This window comes from Gopherus flavomarginatus, chromosome 8 (assembly GCF_025201925.1).
Source record: "Gopherus flavomarginatus isolate rGopFla2 chromosome 8, rGopFla2.mat.asm, whole genome shotgun sequence".
Taxonomy (NCBI): domain Eukaryota; kingdom Metazoa; phylum Chordata; order Testudines; family Testudinidae; genus Gopherus; species Gopherus flavomarginatus.
The window spans coordinates 7,773,266-7,780,805 of NC_066624.1; positions in this window are offsets into that span (position 1 = coordinate 7,773,266).

A 7,540-nucleotide genomic window follows, 5' to 3' on the forward strand; every position below is an offset into this window, starting at 1 on the left:
AAAGAGGAGTGGTAGTTCCACTGGTTTTAATGGGATTATTCAGATGGATAAGTACAATACCTGGTAGTCAGGCTTTGCATTATTGGGACACTAATTCTGGTGTACATTTCTGAAGGAGAGAGTACTGTCTGATGCTCACTTTCTCATGTTGTTGATATGACAACTGTCTTACTTACCTTAAATATGCCTATTATGTAGCACAGGGAGATGCCAAGTGACTTCCATAAAAAGCAAAATCTTAGTTCCTAGAGTTAGGAGGGACCATAAAGGTCATCTAGTTAATTCCCTGCCAAGATGCAGAATTTGTGTCTACACCATTCAGGACAGGTGGCTATCCAGCCTCCATTTGAAAACCTCCAGCAAAGGAGCTCCACAAATTCCTGAGTCAATCGGTTCCATTTTCCTACTATTCTTACCGTTAAGTTTTTTTCCTGAGATTTAATCTAAATCTGCTGAGCTGTAGTTTGAACCTGTTGCCACTTGTCCTGCCATCTGTTGCAAGAGGGAACAACTTTTCTCCATATTCAAGTATTTGAAGACTGCTATCATGTCCCCACCTACATCCTTTCCGTACATTGGTGACCAAAATTGGACACACTATTACAGCTGAGGCCAAGTAGAATGGTACTATCACTTCCTGTGACTTGCATGCTACATTTTTTTTAATGCAACCTACAATTGCCTTTGCTGTTTTGTTTTTTGCAACTGCATCGCATTGCTGACTCATGTTGAGGTTGTGATCCACCACAACTCCCAGATCCTTCTCAACAGTGTTGCTGCGAAGCCAGTGATCCCCCATGAAACAGCTCTTAAACACATTCTCAGCCTCAATCAGTGTTTGTGTCTGGGCTCAGTCACCCAATGAACATGAGTGCTATTTAATATTGATCCTATCCATAATAGGGTAACAGGACCTTTTCTTGGAAAATATAGGTTCTAGATATCTACCCTGGGAGTATTTAACACTTACTCATGCATCTGTTCAGGTGATGTTGTGAAATTCCATTGGAGAGAAACTAGAGCTCAGAGGACATCTTCGTGTTCTGGAATCAGAGGATTAAAACATCAGCACAGCACTGAGCTTGGGTGATTATGAGCTATAAACTGCTTGAACTTGGAAAGATAGTTGTAAACATTTTATGCAATCTTGTACATCATGTTATTCCATATTACAGTAATTACACTGCAATTTAAGAAAGCTTTTTCATTTCCATTCAATTAATGTGTTGTTATTTTAAAGTTTTGTTTCTGGAACATGTAACAAAAGCGTTCCAAAGAAAAAGTGTTTGAATGATGATACTAAATATATGACAATTGTTACATTTTCAATATATGCACTTTGATATAACACTTCCTAATTTACTTCTCTAACTCCTTTTTAAAAAAATCACTTACAGTGACTATTTAATCTTCTTTTAAAAGAAGAAAGCCTACAAATGGTAATTTTCTACCTGACAGAAAATTGAAATGAAAGCATATTTAAGAAGGCTCTAATTACAGTGAACAAAAATAGGAACACTCTAGGTCCTTCAGTTTTGAAGGACTTAATTTTGAACTGAAGTTTTTATCAAACAATATCTTAAGTGTTTTAACTCACATAATGGAGAAGTTAAGCATATTAACTCTGATCCTGGTCTTGCAAACCCTTTCTCATATGAGCAGTGCCATTTAGGTCAACAGTCCAGATCCTCACCTATAACAAAGATGTGCACAACACAATTCAGAAGCAAAGTGTGCTTTAAGCCACATTATGTGACCCTGATCCTAGTCTAGCAGTGTGCTGGGACAGTTTCCTCTCTTCTTCTGACCTGGAAAAGTGCCCTGCTCATCATAATTATACTGCTATGCATAGAGCTGTCCAGAGGATTTGGGAAGATGATTCTTAGAGCTTGTCTGCATTTAAAATGCTGCATAGGTAATCCCTCATCAGCACAGGTAATCCACCTCCCCAAGAGGCAGTAGCTAGGTGAAAGGAAGAATTCTTCTATCCACCTATCACTGTCTACATGAAGAGTTAGGTTGGCTTAACTGCGACACTCATGTGGGATTTTTCACACTCCTAAGTGACAGTTATCACAACCTAATTTTCTAGTTAGACCAGGCCTCCATGTTGTGATTCTTTGCCATGTACCCAAACTTAATTGTTCCTTTGCAAATCTGCCTCTTTTATAAATTGTCAATTATTAGTTTCTTTCCACCCCTTCCACTCAACCGTTGATGCCAGCCTCACTCCCACCCTCAACCACCCATTTGTCTGCTTCTCTTCTAACCATTTTCCCACTTCCTTTTTTTTCCCCCCATACACATGGAATACCCTCCTTGAACTGCTCTGTAAGACCTCTGCTCCAAATCTACTGCAGTGCTGACAAGAAATTAGTTAATACTAACTTCTGCCATTTGGAAATCCTTGCTGCTGGGGCAAAAACCCAAAACATCACTTGTCATCTTGTGCATGTGGATAATGCCAGCACACAGTGAAATTGTGGAACTATTAAGTATGGTTTGTAACCTGTCCTTTAAATCAGCTTCTGTACCCAATGACTGGAAAATGGCTAATGTAACACCAATATTTAAAAAGGGCTCTAGAGGTGATCCCGGCAATTACAGACTGGTAAATCTAACGTCAGTACCGGGCAAATTAGTTGAAACAATAGTATAGAATAAAATTGTCAGACACATAGAAAAACATAAATTGTTGAGCAAAAGTCAACATGGTTTCTTGTCTTTCATGTCTTACTAATCTATTAGAGTTCTTTGAAGGGGTAAACAATCATGTGGACAAAGGGGATCCAGCAGACATAGTGTACTTAGATTTCCAGAAAGCCTCTGATAAGGTCCCTCACCAAAGACTCTTATGTAAATTAAGTTGTCATAGGATAAGAGGGACGATCCTTTCATGGATGGAGAACTGGTTAAAAGACAGGGAACAAAGAGTAGGAATAAATGGTAAATTTTCAGAATGGAGAGGGGTAACTAGTGGTGTTCCTCAAGGCCCAGTCCTAGGACCAATCCTATTCAACTTATTAATAAATGATCTGGAGAAAGGGGTAAACAGTGAGGTGGCAAAGTTTGCAGATGGTACTAAACTGCTCAAGATAGTTAAGACCAAAGCAGATGTGAAGAACTTCAAAAAGATCTCACAAAACTAAGTGATTGGACAACAAAATGGCAAATGAAATTTAATGTGGATAAATGTAAAGTAATGCACCTTGGAAAAAATAACCCCAACTATACATACAATACGATGGGAGCTAATTTAGCTACAACTAATCAGGAAAGAGATCTTGGAGTCAACATGGATAGTTCTCTGAAGATGTCCACGCAGTGTGCAGCGGCAATCAAAAAAGCAAACAGGATGTTAAGAATCATTAAAAAAGGGATAGAGAATAAGACAGATAATATCTTATTGCCCTTATATAAATCCATGGTACGCCCACATCTCAAATACTGTGTACAGATGTGGTCTCTTCATCTAAAGAAAGATATACTGACATTAGAAAAGGTTCAGAGAAGGGCACTGAAGGGCCCCCTGTCGCCAAAATGCCGCTGAACCCCAGAGCGGACTCCGCCCCCCTCCCACCGCTGAAATGCCTCTGAAGCCCCGGAGCTGATCCCCCACCCCCTACTGCCGGGTGAGTAAAAAAAATAAATTAAAAGATGCCTAAGGTGCAGGGCCCTCTTAGGTGCTGGGGTGGGGCCCGATTCCAGGGAATAGGGGAAATCGGCTCAAAGGCAACCCCGCTTGCTGCCACTCTTGTTATAAAGTTGTCAGTCCTTGTGGCCAGAGGTTATGCTGGCGTGAGTGCAGGGAGATCACTGGTAGAGAGTTCGCAGCTCTCCTACTGCCATATTGCTCCATAAACAGAGCTGATAGGAAGGAGTTTTCATTCCGCAGGAAGTTCGACATTTCTAAATGTGTTTTTGTTCCTAAGCCAAACAGAAAGGCAAAACTTCAAAACTTTTTGTAGAATGATTTTTTTTTTAATTTGGAACCATCAAAATGTTTTGTTTTCAACAATGTCGAATTTGATAAGGTAAAACTGTTGTGTTTTGGTAATTTTCAAGGATAATGTTTGCATAATATATTCTGTACAATATTAAATATAAAGAAAACATTCTTCGTACAGTATAAACGTCTAAAAGAAATAATCAAAATGGTAAACTCAAAACAAAACTGTTTTTACCTTACCAAAATGAACCAATTTAATGTGATCAAAACAAACAGGGAGTCTAAATGATTCATTTTGATTTTTGCCATTGAAAATTTTATCAAAATCAACGTGTTCCCACAAAATCATTTCAATTTGTACTCAACTGTCATTTTCTGACAGGAAAAACTGATCTGTCACATTTTTAGACCCACTGTAGCATTTAAATGTAGCACAGGATATCTCTGCTTTGACTGCAGGGAGCCTGGGCCTGACTGCCTTTCTCTCCCTCTGCCTCCTTATTCTTCATAAGGCCGTCTGATTGCCTCGAGTTCACTCTTCATCACCTTCAGTCTATGAAGGCCGAAGTATTGTGTCTCTCTGCCTCAGTTACTCCACTTCTTATTTCTCATTCAGGGCTAGAGATTCAGCAGGTATGAATTTCCATCACTGCATAACAGTCGATGAAGCTATGCTGACCTGCATCAGCTGAGGAGCCATCTATGAATGTTAATTTTCATTCAAAATGTTTGCCTACCATTTGAAGGTAGTTTTGCCCACAATGTATACATTGGCCAGACAGAATGTATTGAGGAGAGATTATCTCCAATGAATTTTGAGTCTGAGTATGTCAACACCCTTGCAACATTTCTCCAGTGCATGTAGTCCTTGATGGCCAAACAGCTTTAGACAGAGGAATGGGGCATGTCTGGTGTCTCTAGAAACTTGAATTGCCTATGTAATTACCACACACTTCTACAGACGATCCCCTGCACATGCTGCAGTCAACAGTAACTTTCTCTCAAGCATTCCTTTTCAGCAAAGAAACTGGTAGTGAGTTTCTTAATCTCTAGGATTGACTGTTATGAACAAATATTTGACATAAGTAAATTTGGCAAAACTTCACAGGGCCTGATCCTCTTCTCAGAGCCATTAGTATAAATCAGGAGACACTCCACTGAAATAAATGCAGTTACATTGCTGTAAAACTGGTGTGAGAGACTGGACTCAGGCTGATCAGATGAAAGCATTCTGTATCATGAAAATGATGTGGCTTTTCAGAACAGAACCAACGTAATAAATCTATCAGTTAGATCCAGCAGATGAATGAGTCTGTGGATACAAGGTTAACACTAAGTAGGCAGACTTTCTGGCATTTTTCTGAGGAAATCAGCTATTTTCACCACATAGTTAAAGGAACTATTGCATTTTTCTTCTCACTTATAGAAAAGAAGACTTCAAAAAAATGCTATTTTAATTTTAAATACTCCCTCTATGGATGTGTGCTTCCTCTGCCTCCTCCCAGCCAATCCTTAGATCTGTGTGAAAAATTTGACCTGTTTACTTTCTGAAAAAATGCAATTTTGGGTTAACTGAAACTATTTACAGATGTGTCCTGAATTTGCCAAATAGTCTGAGACAAACATTTTTTGAGCTAGCGTCACAACGCAACTTGGATACCATTTTCAAACCCCCTCAGACTGGTGTCTCCTGTCTTTTACCCGATAGCCCTTCATTTAGGGCACTCACCTGGGATTTGGGAGACCTAGGTTCAAGTCCCACCTTTGTCTGAGAGGAGCAGGGATTTGAATTTGAGTTCCCCACATTGCAGATGAGTTCCCTAACCTCTGCACTTTAGGGTATTCTGGCAGATGGGCTCTCTGTTTCTCCTGTTGAGGCTACTCATTGAACAAGTGAACGAGAGAGATATTGAGAGAGAGAATATGACTGTCTAGGCTGGTTGTTAAGTCACTCACCTGGGATGTGGAAAACCAAAGTGTTTTACACAAAGTGTAACAGCTTCATCTCTGCTGCTGGTAGCTGATCATCCCCAACTGTATGTTTTTATTTTTTTGGTTGGGCCAAGCAAATAAAAAAATCAGCTCTTTGCACAACTTTGAAAGTCATGCTTCTTTGAAAGTAAAATGACAAGTCTAGGAAAGACACATGAAGATTGGTAACTATTTGGGGCCTAATCCAAAACCCATTGAAGTCAATCGGACTCCTTCCATTGACTTCAGTGGGCTTTGGATCAGAATATTACCGAGTGAGGTGGATTAACGCTTCTAAAGGAGCATGCTTTTTATTGGGTAGAATACTTGCATCTTCCTTTCTTTTCTAAGTAGGGCCCAGTGCAGCCCTGAACCTTGGTATAGTCTGTTAGGAATACAGCTCGGTATGTCATTTGGCCTGAGAACAGTCGTGGATTTATGATGAAACAGACCATGCAGTGGCATGGGGCCCCCAGTAACAGCCCCCCCCCCAAAATGCAGGACAAATATCTGACAACTTGCCCCCAAGTCCTGGCTGGTGGCGCAGCAGGGCTCAGGCAGGCAGACTGGCTGCATGCCGTGGCTGGTGGCCCCATGCCACTCCCAGAAGTGGCCAGCTGCTGGCACATCTCTTCATGCCCCTGGAGGGGAGGGGAAGTGACTCTGCGCACTGCCCCCCACCCTGGGTAGAGACCCACTACCCCCCAAGGGGCAAGCAGAGACATGCCAGCAGGAAGGCTAAGTCGGCTCCCTGCCAGCTCTGCTTCCCTCCTGGGGGTAAGGGGTGTCTCCACATTCTGCCCCCGCCCTGAGTGCTGACTCCACAGCTCCCATTGGCTGGGAACTGAGGCCACTGAGAGCTGCGGGGGTTGTGCCTGGGGCAGCGGTGTGGAGACCCCCTGGCTTCCCCTGCCACACCTAGGAGCCACTGCCGGAGGGGTGTGCATGCCGGTTGCTTTGGGAGCCACACTGCCCGAGGTAAGTACTGCCCCCCTCCTGCTCCCCAACCCCCTGCCCCAGCCCAGAGCCTGCACCCCACACCCAAACTTCTTTCCAGAGCCTGCCCCCACACTCCATCCTGCACCTGAACCCCCGCCCCCATCAAGGTAACTCAGTTTATTTTCATTTACTTCCCATTACTTATAATATAGGAGGAGAATGAAGAAAAAAGAATGAAAAACGGGGATGGGGAAAGATAAGAGAGAACGTTATTTTTCTTGGCTGGGTCCCCGGGGGGCCCCCAAAAATGAAGCTGTGTACAGGGCCTCACTAACTCTAAATCTGCCACTGCATGAGAAACAAGTTCGTATCCCTGCTTGCAAATGTTTTCCTAAATCTGATAGACTTTGTACAAAGGCAACAGTTTTAGTTGATTTTGTGGTCTACTTGACTATATATCTGAGTCAACGGGCTAAATGCACTGGTCAATATTTATAACCCTATGTATGTTTATAACCCTAGTATAAGCAAACTGACCTCCACTCTTTCAGAATAAGGGATTTCTGTTTGATTATGTATCAAATATAAAAGATGTGCTGGTGACTCGGAAAGGGCTGTAAGAGCTATAGTGAACAAACAACTGAACATGATCTCCTAGTGTGATGCTATGGCAAAATGAGC